Source organism: Triturus cristatus, chromosome 9 (genome assembly GCF_964204655.1).
Source record: "Triturus cristatus chromosome 9, aTriCri1.1, whole genome shotgun sequence".
Lineage (NCBI taxonomy): Eukaryota > Metazoa > Chordata > Amphibia > Caudata > Salamandridae > Triturus > Triturus cristatus.
The window spans coordinates 293,169,201-293,194,705 of NC_140592.1; positions in this window are offsets into that span (position 1 = coordinate 293,169,201).

Genomic DNA, 25,505 nt, shown 5'->3' on the forward strand with positions numbered 1-25,505 from the left:
TGGGCTGTTAATGAGGAGTGATCAGGCTCACAGAGACCCTCTCCTACCGAGCGGTGACCGGCTCGCTGCGCGCCGCATTCACAGGCGCAGAAAATTACAACCATTAGACCAAATTTTGCTTGACTTCCTTTTAAATACACATTAATGGCAGCTAAGCTGAAATGCTTTTAGGACATGGTCCCTGGGACTGAGCTGTGTTATGTTTCCAAGAATTGACTGACTGCAGGATAAGAACAGCCAAATGCAATGTTTGGAGACCAGAGAAAATTGCCCGAGTCTGGAGACAGGATTGGACTTCACTCAAACACTCCTCCCCTCGCTGCAATAGAGGTTTCCATTCAGTCATTTGCAAAATAGCCCTGCCAGGTGCCCATTCCGTGCCATACCAAACTGGGGAGCCGGGCTCAATCCAAGGGACTTTCATGTGTGAGATATGACCCGTTTCTCTGGTCCATTCTGGCTATTAGAGATCTGGCTGGCCAAACAGCATCGGCTCTGATTGCAAACTGTTTTTACTTTGTCATCCCTTGTCCTCTGTATTTTTTCTCTTTTTGTACAATGATAGAGTGCAGTGGCGTAGAGTGGAATTATACAGAGTAGAGTGGCGCAGAGTGCAGCGGCATAGAGTGCATTTGTGTTGAGTGCAGTAGAGAGGCATAGAGTAGAGTGCAGTGGTACAGAGTGCAATGGTGAAAAGGAGAGTAGTGCAGACTTCAGTGGCGGAGAGTGCAGTCTTGCAGAGAAGAGTATTGTAGAGTGCAGTGGCATAGAGTGCAGTGGTGTAAAGTGCATTGGCACAAAGCACCTTGTCATTGAGTGCAGTGGTGTAGAGTAGAGTGTTGCAGAGTAGAGTGCTGTAGAGAGTGGAGAGATGTAGAGCACAATGATGTAGAGTTGTGTAGCCTGCAGTGGCGTAGAGTGCAGTGACATAGAGTGTTGCAGAGTATAGTATAGTGGCTTAGAGTGCAGTGGTGCAGAGTAGTTGGCATAGACCAAAGTGGCGTAGACTGCATTAGTTTTGAGTAAGTGGTGTACAGTACATTGATGTAGAGTGTATTGGTTTAGAGTAGATTGGCATATAGCCGAGTGGTGCAGAGTAGAGTGGCATAAAGTGACACAACGTACAGTGGAGAAGAGTATATTGTTTCAGACTAGAGTGAAGTGGTGTTGAGTGCACTGAGTAGAGTGGAGTGGCCTAGACTGAAGTGGTGTAGAGTGCAGTGGCCAAAAGTACAGTGGTGCATAGTAGAATAAGGTGCATTGGCATATAATAGAGTGGTGCAGAGGTGTAGAGTGAAATGGCCTAAAGTGCAGTGTCACAGAGTGCAGTGGTGCACAGTAGATTAGAGTAGCATAGAGTTGACTGGCAATGAGTGCAGGGGCATAACGTATAGTGGCATAGATTGTAGTGGGGTAGGATGTAGTGGCATACAGTGCACTGGTGTAGAGTGGTATGGCGTAGAGTGCAGTGGTGCAGAGTAGAGTGGCACAGAGTAGAGTGGCATAGAGTTCAGTGGCAGAGAGTGCAGTGTTGCAGAGCAGAGTGTTGTAGGGTGCAGTGGTGTGGAGTCCATTGGAATAGACTGCAGTGCATGGAGCAGAGTGGTGCAGAGTAAAGAGACGTAGAGAGCAGTGATGTAGAGTATAGCCGTGCAGAGTAGAATAGAGTGGATGGAGTTCAGTGACGTAGAGTAGAATGGTGTAGAGTGCAGTGATGTAGAGTAGAGTGTTGCAGAGTAGTGTATAGTGGCATACAGTGCAGTGGTATAGAGTGTATAGAGTTTGAATAAAGTTGCGTAGAGTGCAGTGGCATCGAGTAGAGTGCTGAAGAGTAGTGTGGAGTGGCGCAGGGTAGACTGCAGTGGTGTAGAGTGGCGTGGCAAGAGTGGAACAGAGCAGAGGGGAATATAGATTCATACAGTTCAGTGGCATATTGTTTCAGAGTAAAGTGAAGTGGTTTAGAGTGCAGTGGCATAGAATGGAATGCTGTAGAGTGCAGTGGTGAAGATAAGATTAGAGAGGCTTGGAGTGGATTGACATAGAGTGCAGTGGCGTAGAGTGCAGCGATACAGAGTAGAGTGGCATAGTGTGAAGTAGCATACAATGCATTGGTTGAAAGTGCAACAGAGATATAGAGTAGAATGGTGGGGAGTAGAGTGCAGTGACATTGAGTGCAACGGTGCAGAGTAGAGGGGCATAAAGTTCAGTGGAAGAGAGTGTAGTGCTGCAGAGTAGAGTGGCATAGAGTGGAGTGGTGTAGAGTGCATTAGACATAGAGTGGCACAGAGTGCAGTGGTGTAGAGTGCAGTGGGACAGAGTAGAGTGGCAGAGAGTGCAATGTTCAGCCGAGGCTCTCTTAGAGTGCAGTGATGTATAGTAGAATGATGTAGAGTGCAGAAGTGTAGAGTAGAGTGGTGCAGAGTAGAGTGGTGCAGAGAGCAGTAGTGTATTGTACAGCGGTGCAGAGTAGAGCAGCGTGGCATAGAGTGCCGTTACACAGAGTACAATGGTGTAGAGTGCAGTGGTGTAGAGTGTTGTAGAGTAGTGTATAGTAGCGTAGAGTGTAGTGGGGAAGAATAGACTGATATAAAGCAGCAGCGGTTTCTAGGGGTGGGTGGAGGGACTACGCCCTTCCAATTAATTCATGTGGTATATGGATGTGGATGGTAATTGTAAAAGAAATTTCCATCCTATTTTAAATTATGTCAAAAGTGTCTATGGACATCAGGCACTTCAAAATTATTCACATGCGCTAGGGTGCATGTGCCAGTTGAAATGAAGAAAAGTTAAGCAGTACGGGCTGACATGCTGCTAGCCCGATTCTGCAATAATTAGGGGTCCTCTGAGACCACCCACAAATGCTTCACATTCCAAAGCTGCCCCGGGCGTTTACAGCATCAGCCCTGTACTCCCGGGACTGCTTGTCTATTATAAGCAGCCTTTTAACACTCCTCCCTTTCCCAAGTCGTCACAGCATGATGTCTTGAGACTCACCTCATGGTCTGGGCCGGACTGGCCATAGTGGGCACCGGGCGTTTCCCCGGTAGGCTGCCAGGATGTGGCCATTTTATATCCTTGGGGGGCCGTTTTTTAGGTCGAGCATTCAAGGCCTCTTGCATATACTTGTATGTGTATGTACTTTGTGGGCTCTGGAGATCAGCCCTACTTGTCTGCTTCCACTTAGGGCCTTTTTTTCTGTTCAACTCCCTCTATTTAACTGTCTTGATAGAAAACGACCAGCAGAGGTCAGTAAAACCAGAATTGCTTTCTGCTGAGGGACTTTCTTTTTTAATTATTCTGGCAACTGCCTCTATTTAACTTACTTGATAGAAAACGGCCAGCAGAGGTCAGTAAAATACCAGAATCACTTTAGCATTCTCTAGATTCCAGTCCATAGAAATTGTCTTCCAGATGCACCCGTGGACAATAATATTTTTTTCAAACCTTGTAACTTCAGTGATAGGACCACAAAGGCCCTGATTTCATATTAAAAACAGAGCTTTGGATTTTACCATTTCCCGCTGAAAGGCAATATTTCTCTCCTTGTGTTCCCATACCTGGTGTGTCAAGCAGTTTTGTGCTTACTTTCCCTCCATGTTAAAGAACAGTAGATGTGCTGCATAGCTAAATACATATAAGGTCCCAAAGGCGAGACTGATTCCATTGCAAATGCTTGTGTTACCGGGACCCGGTTTTGCAGAAACTTCAGCCCCAGCAACAAAAGCAGCAAGAATTTTTACGCTAGTAAACACCCGCCACCCCAACCCCATCCCCCACGATGGCCGAACTCTTTGCCAGGGCCGGTTTCGGTTCCCACTCCAGCCCTGCTCATGGCTTTGTGATGGTCATGTGCTCCAAACAGTTACACAGTGCATGCTTCTGCGCCTCTTGTATTCTGTTTAGAGCTGTAATTCAGAGGCGATTTCAGGAGCTGCAGCTGGGCCTCATTTAATGGAAGCACCATGGACAGCAGCACCTGGCAACATGACTGCTAAGTAACTCGGTCTCCCAGATCAACTCTTTATCACTTACATTTTTCTACCCACCCCCATGTTATAACAACAGCCCCCTGCGTTCGTTAATACCTGGGATCTCTGCTGAAAGGTTGGATGCAGGAATTCCTTTGTCTAACCGGTTTGAAGGTCTGTCGGGTTTGGAAGACTGCGATTGACGGTCCACCGTTATGCAAGATGAATCTCCTTCTGGAGAGTTAACCGACACAAATATTATCGTGCCACCGGTTGGATGTGTTGGTTATCTTGCTACGACGATAGTGGGCTCTATTCTTGAGCAGGACACTATTATTGTTGATCCACCAGCCCGGGGGGTGGCGGCCATCCGAATGGATGCTGTTGATGATACGGTTCCCAGTTTGTCAACAGGTCCCATTTCTACTGAGAATGTATTTCTGTCTTTGGGTCTATTGCCTCAGATACACCACGATTGTTCTGGCCTCACCGGCACCGGCTACTATTTAACCACCTGGAATATAGCCGGGTGGCAACATAAGCGGGATATTTTGGGCTGGAGGGAGTTTGTTGGCAGTTGTGATTTATTTTGTATGCAGGAAACCTGGTGTAAGGAACAAATCAACTTTGATGGGTTTGTTTCCTTTAATCTTCCTGCCAAGGAATACTTGTCAGGCCGTGCGAAGGGAGGTCTACTAATATTACTGTCAATTAAACTGCCTGTGGTTGTTAAGGCATATGAAATGATTGGATACCACTCCCAAGTGTTATGGTTACAGCAAGAGAATGGTCGCAATGTTTTGATTATTAATTATTATAACAACTTATTTAATCAGACACGATTATTCGCGGTCATGGAATTAATGGATGATCTTGATAAATTGTATTCCGATAATCCTATTAATTTTTATCTCATTTGGGTGGGCAATTTCAATACCCCTCTTTGCCCTTTGCCCTTTATCCCTAGTAGAGGCCTGTGGGTATGCTGCTGATAGTGATAAGCCGGAGGTTCACTTTCCACATAACTCTTACGGAAAGTTGTTGAACTCTGTTATGGCTAAGTATGACCTAGCAGTATTACAGAGCACAAATGATGTTTGCGGTAATCCAGTCCCTACATTCACTGGTAGGGGCGCTGGTACTGTAATTGATCATTTAGTTATTTCCGCGAATATTAATACTCTCTGTGGAACCCCGGTGACTTTGGACCTATCTGTTAGCGATCATAACTGCATCATTTTATGTCTGTCCTTATGGGGTAATAAGAAACAGGGGCCTGAAACTATTGTAAATGACGTTGTTTTAAGCAGGTCTAATGGCCACAGGATCAAGTGGACTGCCACTAACTCAGACACGTACTTGAACAGAATTGTCACTCTCTGTCTACCCGAGTTAAGCATGTGTCTTGAAGCTAAGGGTGGCCACTTAGGTATCCTACAAAGTTTTAGTACTATTAATGACAATATCAACAAGGTTCTGACTACCTCTAATGTAAAGCGACATAAACAGAACTGTGGATGGTTTGATAATGCTTGCACCAAGGCCCTACAGAAGCTAAAGAAAGCTCTTTTGTGTAGTCCCCGGAATAAGTCTTTTATCATCAATCTTAGGATAGCCTACAAGGAACAGCTAAAACGTAGGAAATGTGAACTCCAGGCCGAAGCATGGGACAAGTTGACGGTTGCGGTGGAGTTATCCAATAGTAAGCTCTTCTGGGATACTGTCAACAGCCCATTTTTAAGGAATGATGATGTCCCGATAATTAATTCCCAAGTCAGCAAGGAAAGTTGGGTCCTCCACTTTTCATCCATTTTTAACCATAGTGATATTTCTTGTTTGCCTAGTCAGTCATCTGTCGTATGGCCTATTATCCCCCTCAATATTACTCCCTCTGAAGTTGTAGTTGCTTTAAGATGCAGTAAAGGAGGGAAAGCTCCCGGGCCAGACGGAGTCCCAATCGATCTTTATAAAGCCGATACAACTATATGGGGCCCCGTCTTATCTAATGTCTTTAATGCGGCTACAGAGGGAAAGATTCCGTCGACTTGGGGGGAGTCCATAATAATCCCCATATATAAAATGGGCCTTAGGTCTGAAGCCAAAAATTACCGCCCTATATCTCTGTTAGACTCATCATTAAAAACTATGAGCCGGGTCTTATTGTTTAGACTAGAAGAATGGGCAGAGGTTAATGGGATTTTGGCCCAATCACAATATGGGTTTAGAAAATGTCGGGGAACCCTAGAACAATGTGTAAATTTAGATCTCATTATTGGGAAATATACGCGCGCAAAGCAGGGATCTCTTTTCCTCTGCTTTGCTGATCTTAGTAGCACGTTTGACCTGGTAGATCATGGTCTACTATGGTCAACCCTTTTGGACCTAGGTGGCCCCCAGGCTATTATTTTCTTTTTGGCACGACTTTATGCTAAATTGTCCGCAAAAATACGCTATGGCCTAGAAGGAGAATGTACAAGCCAAATTAGGGTGAGCCTTGGCATTAGGCAAGGCTGTGTGTTGGCACCCTTACTTTTTTCTCTTTTTATTAATGCCATTGAAGTTGATCTTAAAAAGGTTAAGTGTGATGCCCCGCAAATTGAGGGACAGGAGGTACCTGTGTTGCTTTATGCCGATGACACAGTTCTCCTCTCAAGAACTCCCATTGGTTTACAAAAACTAATGGATAGATTCTCTGATTTTATAAAGGAAAGGAAATTAAAACTTAATAATTCCAAGACTTTTGTTTTACCGTGCGGACGTAAAATAAGGAACTTGAGATCCTTCCATATTGAGAACCAGAGAATCCTTTTAGTAAATAAGTTTTGTTACCTTGGCATCATGTTTTCAAGTAATGGCATGTGGCATGATGAGATTTTAAACGTTAAGGCCAAAATGGCCAGATGCGCCTTCGGCATTTTTAAATTTGCAATCAAATTGGGGGATCGTCGCATTTTTGATATGTTACACATTTACAAAAATAAATGTGTTTCAGCAGCACTTTACGACGCAGGGGTTTGTGGCTATTGCCCCCATGGAGATCTCCAGACTGAGGAAAATGCTTTTTAAAAAAAATTATTATGTTTGCCCGTGTCCGCTCCTACCTCATTAATTCATAATGAGTTGGGGCTGAATTGTTTGTCTGACCTGATAGAACTGAAACCATTAATGTTATGGAGGTCGATTTGGTTGGAGAAAGAGACTGGGTTTAATAGAAGCATTATTAAGGACTGCCTCTGTTTGGATAAATGTCTATAAATCCCATGGTTAAAATTTGTGGTTACTACCTTTAAGGACTTTTTCAAGGTGAATATCTTAGAAAATCCAAACTATGCACCTGATTTTTTTAAGTCAGATTTCAAACAAATTTTTCTAAGGGAAAAAGTTCAACGCCGCCATTTTAAGAATATGCAGCTTTCAACCGTGGCCTTTTATTATTCACAGGAGCATACTGTAGGGTTTCAACCATACCTATCTCAGGTTACTAGATCTTCGCATCAGTTCGTATTGACCCGACTGAGATTAGGTATTGTCCACCATTTGGTGACTTTTCCATTGATAAAAAAATACCCCATTGCTCCTTGCCCATGTGATAGAGTCACTAAACAGAGTGTTACACATTTTCTCCTTACAGGTAACCTATATATGTATTTGCGCATTATCTATCTGAAACCACTTTTTAAAAAATATGGGTCCCATACCCTGAAGTCCGCTTTGACCCTGTTGTTTACTTTGAATGAGATAGATGTATGTTTTTTTACTGCCACGTTTATTTTAAAATCTATTGCTGCTAGAAAAAGTATGGTCTTCTAACTTTTATGTTTAGCTGATAGATTACTTTTTGTAAACTTTGTAATGTGACTACCTCAATTTGTTTTGGTTTAATTCGTTCAGTAAGTTGTATATTTATTGCTTGTGCTTTTATGATTGTTTTTTAGTAATCGAATAAAGCTTACTTTGAATTTGAATTTTGAATTTGACTGCTAAGGGTGAGTGCTTCTATTCCTCGTTGGCTGTTAGAGTGTCGCCTTCACTTTCCCTCCCTTAACCACTTCCTCTCTTCCTTTCCCCCACTGTCCTTGGCCTGTCGCTCTCTCCTTTTCCCACTAATTCCTCTTGAGTAGCAGCAGCGGGGACGGTTCATTCCACTAGTTTAAATTAAATGCTTTCGCTGAAGTGTCATTGAGCAGGTCTCCTGTGCTGCAACCCCAAAGCCAAGCAGTCAGTCAGTGTGCCTGCTGCGTGAAAGAAATGCAAATGGGGCCTACTTGTTAATCCGCAAATATAAAGGGTAAAATCTGCAAATGTAAAGGATGCTTGAGAGTTATTACTTGTAGTGGCTTTAATTGATCAAATGTTTCTGATGGCAAAGACATTCTTTTTGAGTGGCAGTGCAAAGAGTTAACAAGTGATCTGTGCAGCGAGTAAGGTGTTGAAGGTACAGGAATGTAAAAACATGAATTACATTCAGTCTTAGTATTATTAAAATATATATTTTGGAAGCACTATTTTATCTTAACCTTTTATGCATTTTGTAGCAGCTATCTTATACTGTGTGTACTGCAGGTTTAAAATAGTGACTTACAGTTTCACACTGCTTTCTGTCACAGACTGTGACCTTGTAGCACTGAAAATACACAAGTCACTATTCTCCACTGCACCAACCAAGTTGTAATTCTGTGGCTTTCTGGTTACACACAGACCTCTGCAGTATATTAACTAATAGACTTTCATAATGCACTACAGTGCATTTGCCACTATCATTTTGTTTTGTTAATTTTTTCATTTAATTTGCAAGTTATTTCATATGTAGCTACCTGACTGTAAACCTTTCATAATATTTTGGCTTTTTTAGCCACACCTTTTGTACAACTGATATTCTGAACTCACATATTTATAAGTGCTTTCATACGAGATAATGAAGAAAATTGAGTTTTGGTGAAATAAAATATTTGCCTAAGATCACACAATTTAAGTGGGGTAGACATAATTTATCAATATTTTCTGGTTTCGCTTTGTACAAATAGGCCACTAAATGAGTATCTATTTGTCTTTCATTTTGTTAAGGCTTTGTTTTCAACCTCTTTGTACCGTTTTTATATACCGCAAACTCAACTCGAAGTCATTTAGCGCTGTCATGAGCACTAGTTACATTACACAAGGTCACATTTCTTTTTTATAGGCACATGTGAAATTAAATGATTTGCCCAGAAATGCAGGCAATTCATGTGAGAATTAAACCTGGTTCCCCAGTTCCAAAATAGGCAGCTCTCCACACTTGGGGCGTAATCTCCGCAGTGAGAATTCTCATTTCAGATATTCCACCCAAGTGCGGAGGCTACTCCACGACTACAGGGCCTCTGACACGAGTGCGGAAGCCCTTTGTGCATCAGGCCAATTTGTTTGCCCATTTATCACAAAAATATTGCTGAAAATTGCATCAAAACATGCACATTTTCAAAACTTTTCTTGGGGGAGAACACCCCCACCCCCCTCATAAAGATTGACCCAGCTCGTGCTATAGTTCATTCACTAGTTTTACGCATCTCCACTTACAAAATCCACCATCCGCCACTGGCATAAATTGCACTGGGTTAGAGTTAAGTGGTGTAGAGTAGCGTGCAGTGGTGTAGAGTGGTACAGAGAAGACTAGAGTGGCGCAGAGTGGAGTGTTGCAGCGTAGATTGCAGTGGAGTGGCGCAGAGTAGGTTGTTTCAGAGTAGAGTGAAGTAGCATAGAGTGGAGTGGTGAACGGTAGAGTAAAGTGGTGCAGGGTAGAGTGGTGTAGAATAAATTGACGCAGAGTGCAATGGTGCAGAGCAGATTAGAGTGCATAAAGTGGATTGGCATAGAATGCACTGGCATGGTATGGAGTGGTACAGAGTAGAGTGCATTGGCGTGGAGTGCAGAGGCATAGAGTGCAGTGTTGCAGAGAGGAGTGGCATAGAGTGGAGTGGTGTGAGAGTGAAGTGATGCAGAGTAGAGTGGAGTGGCAAAGACTGGAGTGGTGTAGAGTGCAGTAGTGAAGAGTACAGATGTACATAGTAAAGTAGAGTGGGTTAGAATGCATTGGCATAGAGTAGAGAGAAGCAGAGTAGAATGCAGTGATGCAGTGTGGCGTGGCATAGAGTGGAGTGGTGTAATGTGGAGTGGTGCAGAGTAGAGGGCAGTGGCATGCAGAATAGAGTGTAGTGGAGTAAAGTGGAGTGACATGGTGTGGTAGCTCTCTGCCACTATAGACAACACATCTTCATTGAAATGACCATTGCATTTTCACAGACACACAGTTTTACTGATACAACTATACAGAGCATAAACAATAATGTGTGGAAATCTCATCACCTAGTGTATTGATTTGTTTTGAGCGCATTAAAGTATTTGTTTCCACCACACTTCAGAATTACCCAAATTTTCCCCGGTAGCCAGCATGATTGTCACATAAAGCCCCCCACTTTGAAGTTAGAGAAAGTAAACACCAAGCTCCCTGGAAAACAGAGCCTGCCATTTGCCCTCTGTCTATTAATGCAGAGCAAATGTGACAAGATAAGAATAAGATTTAAAGGCCTGTTTAGAGAAAGGGAGCAGTTGAAAGGATACAGCAAATAATGTATGGGCTACGGAAGGAACAAACTCACGCCGAACAGCCTAAAATAAATTAAGCCGGCAAATAAAAACCAAGAAGATGCGAGATATAAACCACAAAGCAAATGGTAAGCAATGGGTGGAATGCATTCCCAGGGAAGCTTTTTGAATGTCCCCAAGATGTTGTTAGCAAACCAGACAGCTGGACTTTCTGGTAGGCTTTGACCTAAAAATGGAAGCCCAACCTTATTTCGAGCTTTTGTTTTCCCTTTGATAAATGCCTAATTCCTCCTGATTCCCTGTTGGAGACAGTTTCTGGTTTCGGCAAACAGCCGCCAGAAGTTTTATATTCTCTGAATAGACTGTTTTTTGTAAAGAGCCATTGACAGTTACATTGCTGCTGAATGCACTCAATGAGCATGATCAAATTCAACTAATAGTGACAGTGATTTGTGGCAGCTAGAAACCAAAACACAAAATATGTCTTGCAGCAATTAAGCAGGGGGTCAGAACCCCATTTGAAGATTTTAAAAACATGGCAATGTCCCTGTAACTTCAACTCCAAGACACACGCGCAGACACACCCTTTCTTACATAATTTCAGTAGTTTTGTGTTTCCCTTGTTACACAAAACTCCATAAAGTACCAGGTGAAGCTAAGTACCACTCCACTATTGGTCAACTTGAAATCAGGTCCAGAGCAGTTGAGGTAGTGTTCCGCTTGGTTGTATGATAGAACGAACGACACATACCATCACCACGCATGCCGTTTCAAAGCAGTCTTAACCATGCAAGTCTTAACCATGCATATGACTTTATCACGCATGCCTTTACAACAAACTATGTATGGTTAAGGCATGTATGGCAAAGACATATGTGTGGTTAAAACTTACCTATACACCCAACCCTGTCCCATGCCCTGAGCCCTGAAACTCCTCAAGGGCAAAAATCTATCCTGACCCCAGCCCCCCCCGGGCTGAGCCCTAAAACTCCCCCTGGCCAAAAATCTACCCTGACCCCAGCCCCCCAACCTGAGACCATGAACGGCCCATCAAGCCCAACAAATGAACCCAAACCCTGGTTCTTGACCTAAGCCCTAAAACGGGCCCCCAAGTCCACAAAACAAACCCTATCCCTGACCCCCACCCTGAGCCCTATAACGGCCCTGTGCCCAAAAAACGACCCTTTTCTACCCACCCTGGGACCTAAAACCATCCCCTTCCTCCTGAAACTCCCCTGATCCCCCTAAACCCAAAAACAACCCCACCGAGCCCTAAAAGCATTCCTGACCCCCGAGCCCTAAAAACTTCCCCTGACCCCCCAACCCTGAAAACAACCCCACAAATTAAAAAACTATTCCCCACCCCCCAATACCCGGCCCCAGCCCCACTTACCTCACTGCGTACTCTCCCAATCCTTCCTCTTCCTAGGCCCGCCCATTCCAGACATCTAGACTGCTCATATGCCTTAACCATGCCTATGTGTGGTTAAGGCATATGTGTGGTGAAGACAAGTGTGGTTGTGCTTGCGTGGTTTGGGTACGCGTGGCTGAGGCCACGTTTGTCCGCCCGTTTCCCGTTCCCCTCACCCAAGTCCTGTTTGACCCAGTGCAGCCCAATCTGCCTTTGAGGACTGAGGTTATTAATAAACAATGCTCTCTTCTCTCTATTCCTCTAAGTAACTTTTATGTAAACTAGTAGAATGACAATTGACTACTCAAACATCTAATTTTTCAGTAACCATAGAGTTAATGATGTCAGTGGAAAATGAGGTAAAACAGTGAAAATGAAAATTTTCCCTGAGCACTTCTTTGAGATATGCAGTAAAACACTATAACAACAAGCATTTGCAATGCAATAGGTCTCGCATTTACGCGAGTTTGAGCTATTTAAAAACGAAAACAAAAATAAAGGGCATTGTTATTTGCAATGTCAATAGCTCAAACTCGCGTAAATGTGAGACCTATTGCTTTGCAAATGCTTGTTTTTTACATGCAATAGCTTGTTTCTGTAAAAGAAGTTCCTTTTAACAGAACACATTTTTTTCATATTGCACAAAAAACTGATTTCAATCATGACAACCTTACCCATGAGTTGTTATTAAAAACACAGTCATGACCTCCAGTCACAGCTGGTGACGCTGCTCCTTTCAGCCACATGAAAAACCAGTGAGAAATCTACGTCCCAAAACATACCTTGCAAAACTTTAGAATATTCAAAACTGATGTGTTTAGGTAAACCTGGGGGTGGTGATCCGTTAAACCACTAAAGTAAAAAACATACATTTTTTTTACCAAATTAAGAAATATACCATCATTTGTAAATAAAAAAGGCATCTCACCAAACTGGAGACGGTTCTACCAAATGGGGTCGGTGGCAGCAATTGGGTAATCTAATTTTACGGTCGATTGGGACGGGGACACACGCACACACACTTGGTTTTCCAAAAGGAGGCCCTGTGTGCCTAATTGCAACGATATTATGACTCAAACTGAAGTAAAAAAAGAATATTGAATTTGGTTGGAGTGAGGGGGTGGCGATTTGGTTTAGCCTCCATCCCGATATACTAAATATAAAAATGCCTATTTCCAGTTAGATTAAATGTCTGAACTCTGTTCAATTAGTTATTGCTGTAACAGAGCAGCATTTCGTCAATGTACTGGCAACTCACTCGGGGTTTCCCGTGTGCTCTGGCACGGCAGTATATGTGCATCACGGCTGATGGAAGAAAGGTGCTGCGGGTCAGACTGAGGCGCGTTGTTAGCGCATCTTTGTGTGTGAGTGCATGCGTGTTGTCAGAGCGGTGTGTATGTGTGTTTGTGTGCGAGAGTGCGTGCATGTTGCCAGAGCTGTGTGTGTCTGTGCAAGAGTGCGTGTGCGTTGTCAGAGCTGTATGTGTGTGTGCGAGAGTGCATGCACGTTGTCAGTGGTGTCTGTGTCTGTGTGTGTCTGCCTGTCTGTCTCAGTAGAGCGGAAGTTTGGTGGCCTGGCAGAGCTGTGTCTCCTAGTCCTGGAAGGTCAGGTTTGCTGTGAGTCTCATTGAGGCACTTTGGCAGAGCAGCGTTTGTGTCCCCTGGTGCCCAAGTTACTGAGTGCTGTGGGCGACACGGAGGTGCACGGGCAGAGCTGTGTGTGCATGACCTTGTACTGGGAGAGCAGAGGTACCGAGTGCTACTGAACAGCACGGTGGTGCACTGGCAGAGCTGTGTGTGCATGACCTTGTACTGGGAGAGCAGAGGTACCGAGTCCTACTGAACAGCACAGAGGTGCACTGGCAGAGCTGTGTGCGTGTACACTGTACTGGGAGAGCAGGGGGTGCTGCTGTTCTGTCGGTCACGTGTCTGCATCCTAGTTCCGGAAGGGCAGGGTGGATGCAAGTCGCTGTGAGGGTCACTGTTAGCAGAGCCGGGCAAGCCAGCAAATGAACAGAGCTCGAGCCGAGCCATAACGCATGCGGCAGGTGCATCGTGCAACACACGTCATGAAAATATGTTGAAGACTCTTCAAAATCCCAAAAGTAGGTTTACTTAACATGCAAAAACATTCCACTTCCGAAATTTATATCACCGATTTGAGTGGCATTTATTAGAAAGGATGGTTTCTAAACATGAGCTTAGAAACATGTATGCCCCTTCTCCCTCGCCCCTACGACGATGCCATTACTGACCCAACAAGCAGCAGTGAAAGCGATCGCGAAAGCGATCGCTATTGAAAAACAAACGAGTGATGTGCGCGCGCGCGCCTCAGTGAGACATGTGTTTTTAATTATCGTGCCCGTGTCTGGGCATGATAATTGAAAAAACACAAGTCAGCAATGCGCGTAATAGACACCAATAGGCCATGCGCGGAGCAATGCACCCGCCTTTGGCCAATTGCGTTCTGTCTTTCATAAAAAGACGCACGCAAAGGCCAATAGAGTGGGCCAAAAGGAAAAGCACACGCACAAGCGTGTGCGATTCCTAGGTCCATTTCCAAACCCCCTACAAAAAGTCTCTCGCTGCGCGAACAGGGCTATGCTCTGCGCCACTAGGCGCGAGACCTAAAAATGGCAGCCTATTTACATTGGTTCTTGCAGTTGATTTTCTCTTCTGCTTAGCTATTAAGTAACTCAAAGTTTCATATTTGTTCTAGCTGTCATTTCCTAAAACCCTCTGAATTAATTAAATCTAACCCCTTGCACAATCAGAATCTTTACTTTCATAGGTCGGTCGTGGCTCTTTTTAAAGCCCACAGAACTTTCAAAATAACATTCTTTCTGCGAATCGTCCCATGCAGACACAAATATGATAATGCTGCGTAAATCATCTCTGACAAGTCAAGTGGGTATCAAATACTTCACAGGCATATACCCTCCCTCAGGTCAGCACTCTCCTCTCAGGACACCATCAATGTGCATTTATCTTGGAAAAATATGCATTGTACTTAGACTCAAATTGTAGCTTAGGGCCTAATTTACTATACCCATTTACAAACCAGGGATGTGCAATTTCTCCCTGTACTGGTTTGCGAATGGGAATGCCACTTGCGGTGAAGCCAATATGCTAATAGATAACACTGCAAATTGTATAATTGGAGTGGGTCACAAAACCACCTACTTAATGACTATTAATTAGGCATGTAGCAATTTCCACCCGTGTGAACGGCTGTGAATGCAGGGAAGAAGGACTGCAAGGGACAACAGAACCCCCTACCTGCAATTTCTTTCTCTAACGGGAACCATTTTTTGAAAAAAACATTGCATGTCCATTAAAGGGAAATGTGCTGTTTAAATAAAATTGTTTTCCCATTTGGCAACATGTTGTGGAGACGAGCAGAGTGCCTCTGGATCGCTTCCCTTTGCAAGATTTCAATGATTTGACAACACAACAGTGGTCACAAACCACTGATACATTCATTCGTGACCCCTCATCGGTTATGAAGAGATGATTCACGGGATTTGTGACAGCAAAAAGAAACGTTTTTCATCCTGAACAAATGATCCGTGGTATTTATTTTTAAAATATTTGCTTTAGCCTTTCCAAACCTCTGTAATCAGGAGCGTTCTTTAATACATTTCCAAAACTAGTGTTAGGTACGACACGTCATTTTATTAGTCTTATACTATATGATAACGCATCCACATAGCTTATATTTTACATTTATTCAAGCAGCACTTGAGTAGCACAGCTAATCACAGCTACCTGGAGGGTATCCAGGCGCTGTGCTGCAGGTTTCAGCCTGAGAGCCGGGTTTTTAGTCCCTTCCTGAAGTGGGTCAGTGAAGGTGCGGTGCGGAGGTGAAGGGGGAGGCCGTTCAGGCTTTGGCGGTGAGGTGGGAGAAGGAGCATTCTCTGGAGCGGCAGCAGGTGATACATGGTATCTGTGTGAGGGGGAGGTGTGAGGAGCAGAGATTCCTGGTCAGTAGGTGGAAATGTAGGAGGTGGTTCATGCAGGCTGGTCCTTGGTCGAGGAGGGCTTTGTAGGCTTGGGTCAGAAGCTTGAAATGGCATCTCTTCTGGACGGGGAGCCAGTGGAGGTCCTTCAGGTGCTGGGTGATGTGTGTCCTCTTGGGCAGGTTGAGGATCAGTCTGGCTACTGCATTCTGGAGTGTCTGGAGTCTTTGCATGAATTCGGTGGTGGTGCCTGCATAGAGTGCATTGCCATAGTCTAGTCAGCTGGTGATGAGGGCCTGTGTCACTGTTTCTCTGGTGCTGATGGAGGGCCACCTAAAGATCTTGCAAAGCATGCTGATTGTGTTCAAGCAGGCTGAGGAAACCGCGTTGATCTAATGTTTCATGGAGAGTTTGCTGTCCAGGATGATACTGAGGTAGTGGGCATGGTCTGTCGGTGTGGGGGTTGGTCTGAGCTCCGCTGACCACCAGGAGTCGTTCTAGAGGGTGGTGTGTCTGCTGAAGATCAGAACTTCTGTTTTTTTCATGTTGAGCTTTAGGCAGTTGTCTTTCATCCATGCCGAGATGTTCTGGAAGTTGGTCTTCATTGAGGTGGGGTCTGCTGAGAGCGAGAGGATCAGCTTTGTATTGTCTGCTTAGGTATTTATGTTGATGTCATGCGTTCTGACAATGTCTGGGAGTGGTGTCATGTAGATGTTGAAGAGGGTTGGACTGAGGGATAAGTCTTGGGGTATGCCGCAGATGGTGTGCTTAGGTTGGGAGGTGAAGGGAGGGAGGTGGACTCTCTGGGTGCATCCCATGAGAAAAGGATGCCCTCCGTCTGAGCACACTATCTGTGATTTCAATGTGGCGTAGTCCATCGATGGGTCTGTGTGGTGGGAGATGGTGTAGAAAGCTGCGGAGAGGTCCAGGAGGATAAGGGTGGCTGATTCCCCTCTGGTGAGTAGGGCAAGGATGTCATCTGTTGCTGCGACCAGGGCTGTCTTGGTGCTGTGGTTGGCTCTAAAGCCTAAGTGGGATGGGCCCAGCAGATTGTTTCTCTCCAGCTGTTCAGTGAGTTGGAGGTTGATCGCCTTCTCCAGGACTTTGGTGGGGAGCAGGAGCAGGGAGATGGGATGATAGTTCTGGAGCTCGCTAGGGGCTGCTGAAGGTTTCTTGAGGATGGTTCTAAACGCTGCGTGTTTCCATGCATCAGGAAAGGTGGCTGTGGTTATGGAGGCGTTGTGGATGGTGGTGCGCTGGTGGCTGATCTCGTCTCTTCCGAGGTTGAAGAGTCTATGTGGGCATGGGTCGGTGGGTGCTCCTGAGTGGATGAAGTTCATAAGAGTAGTTGTGTTCGCTGTGGCCTCCATTAAGTAGGTCCTGGGAGGGGTGCTGGTAAGGCGGGCAGGGGGAGGAGGGTGGCTGGAAGCAGAAGGCAGGAAGTAGGAAGAAACGGTGAGCGGGCAACCCCTGGGGACAGGAACTTGGGGCTGAAGAATGGATGGGCAGAAGAGGAGGCTAAGAGCTGTCTGGCAACGCTTGCTCACAGGAGCAGCCCAGCAACAGTCAGGCAGTGAGGCGGGATAGCGTCGTGAGGCAGCTCACATGCAGCAGGGAGTGCAGGACTAGACTAATATCAGCAAATTAATACAATCCATCATTCTTTCAGAAAACATCAGCCTGTATGCATGTTTAGTCCATCAGTGCTGCTAATATCCATACTTAATACAAGAGAACTATTTTTAAACATGAAATGAGTCCCTATCTCTGTTAAAATAATTTACCTTTTATTTAATTACTTTGTATTCATCATACCTTCTCATGTTTGTCGCAAGTCTGCCACTTTCCTTTTAACTTCACATTTATCTATACCATCTATACTGCTAAATTAAATCGTAAAGTAATAGGAAAGAGTTGTAATATCCATGAATCTGCCATTCAACATTAAAAATAAACCTCTACATTACGTTGTAGGCATCATAATGTCACAAGTATTCCAATGCCTTGCAGCTTGAGCTGCAATTAGAATCTGGCGTGCCTCATGGCTTGCAAATCCAAAATCAAATCCTGATATGCCCTTCTGTCACTAATTAAGTATCCTTACTATTTCCATTGTTGCAGAAATATTCAGCTGCTTCTTCCTTACCTCGAAAATGTAATTCACCATAGCAAAATTTAGACACAATTTTATTAGCAACTATTTAAAAGACAGTGGGGTATATTGACAAGAACGTGTGCTAAACATCCCCCAAAAATGTTAACGCAACTTCACACATCGCAGCAAATCGTGGAAAAATAATCCAGTGTCAACGTGGAATTCACAAGGCGGTACCATGCGATAGTCTGCCAACACCGCAGACAATGTCCGCGATACAACCACCTCGACAGAGATAAAAACACAAACCACAACGCGCAAATACATGCGATGAGCTCATTCGCAATAAGAAAAGCAGGGATAAGCACCGCCAGGCCCGCGATACACATGGAAAGTGGGAATAAGCACATTAAATCCCAAAGACAAACCACACAGAAAACAACAGCCAAGCACAATGAAGGCAACCCGAGCCAGTAGACAACCCCACAAGCCCCATTGGCAACAAAACATTGTACATGGCAGGCCATCTTGGACAAGGTGAATGCAGCCTGAGAGCGGAGGAGGATGATGGAAGAAAACCAGAACATCCGCAATGATGTGAAAGGCACAAACAAGCAGAAACACGGCAACAACAAGGCAGCAATGCACACCGGAGGTGGCAGTCCAGCGCCACACCAGGAGCTGGATGACATGGAGGAAATGGTGTCCACCACATCAGTCTGGAGATGGTGGCAGGATTTGGGGCCCGGAAACTGCCCAAAACAACAGACGCAACAGCAACAGGGAGAGGAACAAGCAGGGACTGGGGTGACGGGGGGAGATGGGCACAATGGCACACATGCACAATTAAGCACAGCACAACTGCAGACAAACCATACCGAAGAGTAACAACACCAACCAGGAGCACAAGTCACACAACCCGGCAAAATCACACCACTGAACAAGCACAGAAGTGAATACCACACTGCCTGAAAGGGAGAAGGGTGAGCCAAATCAGAGCTGAAGGGACATCTCACACACAATACAGCACACACACATAGGAAGCAGAGCACCCCTACATTGAACACAATGTGTTACAATCACCAACATCTGCACAACCTAACACAGGACACAAGTGCACCCGCCTGTGGCCGGTAAATGGCCATATGCATCTGCCTCAGCACGAAACAGGGACATGATAATGCAAAGTCCAAACCCACAGTCCTGATGGGGCAGCAATGCACGTATGGCAGGGAGCCCGAGAGTCTGTGACACACACATTGGCATAGAAATCAAGACACAACACAGTTAGAGACAAGTGAAAGTGAGGGAAATTTATTAACAATTGCGTGTCAGTACAGCCAAGAGAAGTGCCACGAAATGCAGACCAATGCAGCAGCATGTCTGAATGAGGAACGTAGGAAAGCGCCCATGTCCACATCAGGGGAGTCCATCACCAACACAAGTCAGTGACAACCCGCGTTGGTTGTCCGCACAGGGAACATGAATCCAGCCAATGCAGCCATGTCCACTGTCATCTTGGGACGTGTGATGTGACCAGATTCCCAACACGCAACCAGGCATCAGGACACATGCAATGGGTCACATCTAGTTGTGGCTGCAGGTACCTTGTCATTCGTCCATGAACACGAGTGCAGCTGCGTAGGCCAACATCTCCAATGAGCGATCGTTGTCCACCACATCTGACATGTCGTCGACTTAATCCATCAGCTGACCCAGACAGATGTGCTGACTCCAACCACTGGACCGAATGTGCACCAAAGCCCAATCGGGGCGCACACACACGTGTAATCCAGGTCAGCAACCGTTACGTAAAAGAGAGGCAGACATCGATGGACCACTCGAATGTGCACGGGCGACAATGCAACACAGGCTGAACACAGGTGACGTCTGCAAGGTGGAAGCTCAGCCGGTAAGTGATCCGCAGCACTGCCAACGGCAGTGCCCCCAGTCCATGCAGCAGACATGCACGGTACAGCGCCACGTGACTGAAGTCGAGCATGTGTCCGGGATGGTCTGCCATTGCGTCAGTGGCTCTGCTTGAAGCGGCACAGGCTTGCCCAGCGCCAGTCCTGTGGATGAAATGGCACAGCTTGGTGCAATGTGCAGTGTCTGTGTGCAATGGGTGCAGGCCTGGGGTGGGGTGGGAGTACGTGTGAAGGCCATTTCACGCACGGTAACTACGACCAAGGACTTCTGCTTGTTGGATGTGTACACGTTGGTCTCACGCCAGGCAGTGCGTAATGTGGGAGTCGCAAGCAAGTATCTGTCAGGGGGTGCTGCCCACATGGAAGTTCCTGCTCGGAGCTGCAGATGAGCCTTTCACACCTATTCTGTCTAAAATTACTGAGACACTGATACATGATACTAATTACAGATTTCGACTTTTCCGTATTCATGCAGTCCCATATCTCCAAGCTAGGCACTGTCTTTAAGGATAAGTGTTTCACAAAGTAATCCCTAATCTGAAGATACTTAAAAAAACATATGGCCATGGAAATTAAAAAGTAGCTGCAAGTTCTCAAATGTGCTGAAGTCATTACAGTCGTACAGATCCCCCAGACATTGAATCCCATGCCTTGCCCAGAATCTACTGACAGTAGCTTGGAATACCTCAGAAGCATATTTTTGCCCCATAGTGGGAGCTTATCATGAAAAAACGACAGTGTACATTTAACAGACATTGCTCGCCATATATACACAATATCGCTGATGGTCTTAAACCTAACCCTTTTTAACTAATCTGGGTCATTAGTTTTATATGAAAACATTCATCATTCAGATCCCAAGACCAAACATTGAGAAAAAATGTGATTTTCGGGATGTAGGAAACTGCAGAAGCATCCCGCAGATGCTGCCCAGTAATATCTTTTAAATCTGGAAAGTCAAGTCCACCCTGAATATATGGGAGTTTCAATAAATCTATTGCCCGCCGTGCTTTTTTGTACCCCCACATAAAACTACCTAACACTCCTTCTAGTTTCCTAAAAAAGGAATTGGAGACACAGAGAGGAATTGACTGAAATAAATATAAAAACTTGAAAAGTGCCTTCATTTTTATAAGATTGCACCTCCATAATATACCGATTTGGAGCTTATGCCAACTTTTCAATTGCTTAGCTGTGATTTACAGCAGAGACTCATAATTCAGAGTAGGTATGCGCTCGATCAGCACCGAAATACGCAAGCCCAGGTACGTGGCTAAAGAGCACATACCCATTATGGATCTGTTGGGTCGGAAGTTAAGGATCACTTGTGTCTTTCTAACATTCAACTTATAGCCTGACAAAAGGCCAAATTTGCTAGCTTCATCTTCAGTAAGACATTGCTGTTGCTGGTTCAGTTATAAAGACGGCAATAAAATCTGCATAGGCAGTTATCTTAAGTTGGCTTGCTCCTGATATCAACGGTGTAATTTGTAAATTAGCATGTAATGCCTGAATGAATGGCTTAATATACAGAGCAAACAGCAGGGGAGAAAGAGGGCATCCCTGTCTGGTACCACTTAATACAGGGAAAGATAGTGACTGTAAGACGGCATACAGTAATTTTGCTTGAGGTTTACTATACAAAGCAAACACAAGGAGATGATCTACGGATTGCTGAAACTTTGTAGACGCTCACACTCACACCCATTCACAGATCTGGGTTGAATCCATCCTTGTTCTTTAGCTCACTTCACCACCCCAGTTCAGACACAGCTATATGCAAATCAGCCTTGACCCTGTTCCTCACGGGAACAGTCCAGCCTGAACTGCCAAGCAATTTCTTCCCTGGACCGGAAACAAGCATCCTGGGACCGATTTCAGGGTAACACCCCTCATCAGCCAGGCTAGGTTGAATCCAGTGGCAAAGTGAACAAGGGACCCACGTCTGGGCATACCCTGCCAACTTAGGGCGAACAAAGCAAACACAAGGAGATGATGGACGGAGTGCTGAAACTTTTCAGAAACTCACCCCTAGGCACAGATCTGGGTTGAATTCATCATCATTTTTTAGCTCACTTTGCCACCCCAGTTCAGACACAGCTATATGCAAATCAGTCTTGACGCTGTGCCTCATGGGAACAGTCTAGTCCGAACTGCCAAGCCATGTCTTCCCTGGACCAGAAACAAGCATCCTAGGACCGGTTTCGGGGTAACACCCCTCATCAGCCAGGCTAGCTTGAATCTAGTGGCAAAGTGAGCAAGGGACCCATGTCTGGGCATACCCTGCCAACTTAGGGCGAACAAAGCAAACACAAGGAGATGATTAACAGAGTGCTGAAACTTTTCAGACACTCACCCCCAGTTACAGATCTGGGTTGAATCCATCATCGTTCTTTAGCTCAATTTGCCGCCCCAGTTCAGGCACAGCTATATGCAAATCAGTCTTGACTCTGTGCCTCATGGGAGCAGTCTACCCCAAACTGCCAAGACATGTCTTCCCTGGACTGTAAACCAGCATCCTGGGACTGGTTTCGGGGTAACACACCTCATCAGCCAGCCTAGCTTGAATCCAGTGGCAAAGTGAGCAAGGGACCCACATCTGGGCCTCCTCCCAACTTAGGGTGAACAAAGCAAACACAAGTAGATGATGAACGGAGTGCTGAAACTTTTCAGACACTCATTCCCAGTCACAGATCTGGGTTGAATCCATTATTGTTCTTTAGCTCACTTTACCACCTTGGTTCTGAACCTTCTGCTTCACCCTGGTTGTGACCCGTTTGTCTGCCTTCTTTCCTAATTCTTGGGGAGAGGTCAGATCAGAGTCCACCAGGTACTGATGCAACAGCTGATTTTGACAATTATTAAGGATTTGCTCCCTCATAATTAAGTTGTACAATCATTTGAAATCACACACCTTGCTGCCAAGTAACCAGCCCTCCAGAGCCTTAGTAGCACAATCTACAAAGTCCACCCAGTCTTGATTCTGTGCCTTTTGGGTATCCCTGAACTTTAACCTATATTGTTCAGTGGTTAGGCCAAACCCATCAATCATTGCACTGTTCAAGCTTTGGTAATCATCAGCATCCTCTTCTCTTACAGCGAGGAGCTTATCTCTGCCTTTGTCTGCAAAGGAGAGCCACAAGATTGCTGTCCACTGCTCATGGCGGACCATCTGTACTTTACAGGCCCTTTCCAGTGCAGTAATCCATTTGTGGATGTCATCCCCACTCTGGTAGGGAGGGACAATCTTGTTTAGGTTTCTATGGTCATGAGACCTCTCCCTAACAATAGGGATGTTGCTGCCACCATGGGACTCTAGTCCCAACTTTTTTCTAGCTCTATGAAGCTCTAGGGACTCCCTTTCTAAAGCTATCTGCTCTCTTCTGATCCTAAGCTGAGCTCCCTCATACTTGAGCAGTCTCTCTTTCCTCTCATGAGAGGATTCCCTCCTATGAGAGGAAACAGAGGTCCCTATGGAGGTGTCAGAATGGCCAAACTCCTGAGAAGGAGATCTGGACCTTCTATTCACACTCCCAACTCTTCCTGGTGGAGTAAAGAGAGGGCCATCATGGACATCTTCCTCATCTTCAGGAGGAGTTGCATTGTCCAGGTTAAGATCACTGTTATGTTATGTTAGCTCCAGAGGTCAGGTCAGGTCAGGGGTGTCTGTACCCCTGGGCCCTTCATCATCTGCTGCTCCACCCACTTTACCTACCCCTTCAGACCCTGAGGTCTTTCTGGGATCATCCAACAGCAGTACCTCTATGAGGCGTTGGGTTTTTGCACTTTTTCTAGTACTACACAATGCTCTCAATTCCAAGAATGGGAGTTTGTCATACTTGGAGGCTAGAAGCCCACTGACTTCTGTCAGGGACCCACTGGTTCCTGGTCTTGAAGACATCACTAGTGAGGTGTGGTGTATGCACTACCTACTCTAGTGTGGCCTACTAAACTCTCTTGAGTTGTAAAAAGGGTGTGCTAAGCCCTTGGCACACAACTCTAAGTTCAGTAGAACTTACTGTAGTTTAAGCTTGTATTATATGTACCTTAAGTACCTTTAGTGGTTTTCAGTTAGTCACTCACTTGAGATTATCTGGTAAAACAATGGCAAGCTTGAATCCCAACCGCTGCACACCAATGTGAGAAGTTGGCCTGGTATATGCTGTCCACTAGTTATAGTGGGCACCTTGCACCAGTCCCAACAACACCTTATTGATGATAGGTTAAAGACAACCTTATTTGAAAGCTATCCTAGTGGTATCTATGGAGAGCAACCTTCAGGCTAAGTCTTGAAGGAATGTAAAGCATCTTGTTTTACCAGTCTATAATCTCTTGAGTGGCTAAATGAAAGGAGACCACACCAGGTATATATATAAAATATATGTATTTATTCCTAAACACACCCTACTAGCCTCTTTATGAGGATAGAGGTAAAAGCACATATGTTACACTTCAAATATTACAGTAAATTAGCACAATACACGTTAGGCCCTAGGGGCGGACCAAACCATATACTAAGAATGTGGTATAAGAACCACGACTTGACTAGACACAAGGTCTAGAGCCTGTAGAATCGCTGGGACCCCAAGGAACCACCCAAGGCAGTGACATAGGGGACCCATGGGGGCCGTGTGCAGTGTGAGAACACAGCCGTGAGCTCCTGTTAGCTTCTATGGGGAAAGTCGCGGTTAGAATTTTAAAGTTTAAGGACACTTAGAGGTGGAATAGGAACAAATCCTTTTGGATTTAGATGGTTCTAGGGCCAACACCCACCGGAGCACCAGAGTACTCGTGTTAGCTCACCCAGGGAAGCCGGGTGCATAGGTGTCAAATGGTGTCGGGTCGCGTCATTGTTTTCAATGGCAGCTTGCAGAAAAGTGCTGATGCCGGGAAGAGGAGAAGTGTCCGAAGAGATCCAAGCCTGGATCGGAGATGTGAAGTATCTGAAAGCAGAGGGGACAGAGTCTGGGTCACTTGCCAGCGACCAGGGGCACGATAGACGAATGCCCAAAATTGTCGGGCACTTCAGGTGCGAAGAGGGGAAGCTTGACTCTTCAGCCACAAGTACCAGGAGGAGTCGAGGATTACCAGGAGCTGGATTCGAGCTGTCCCATGAAGGATGTTGAGTGCTGCAGCATCAGTGCCCGGATTGGACACCACAAGCCTTGGCAACAGCAACCCACGCAGGAAGAGAAGAAATGCTTCGGTGCAGACTAGCAAGGTCCTGGGGACTCCCTAAGCAATGGAGAGTCAGGGCGCTAATTTGGAGCAACCAGGAAAGCCAATGGAAGAAAGAGTTGTCTTCACAGGGACCCACCAGTCAACGGACCAGGGATCGCGAAGGAGCCTCTAGCGAACACACAAAGGGAGGGCTCGTGGAACACTCGTGGAGTGTAGGTCAGCAATCTTCATTGAAAAAGGTGCTCGGGGTCTTGGCTATAGGTAAACCAATGCACAGCCTCAAGGGACGTTGAGAAGCTGATGCACTTGCCAATGTGCCCGGTGTCCAGGGGTTCCAGTTCCAAGGCACCCACGAGGGCTACGGATCTCAGCTTTGCTGGGGACT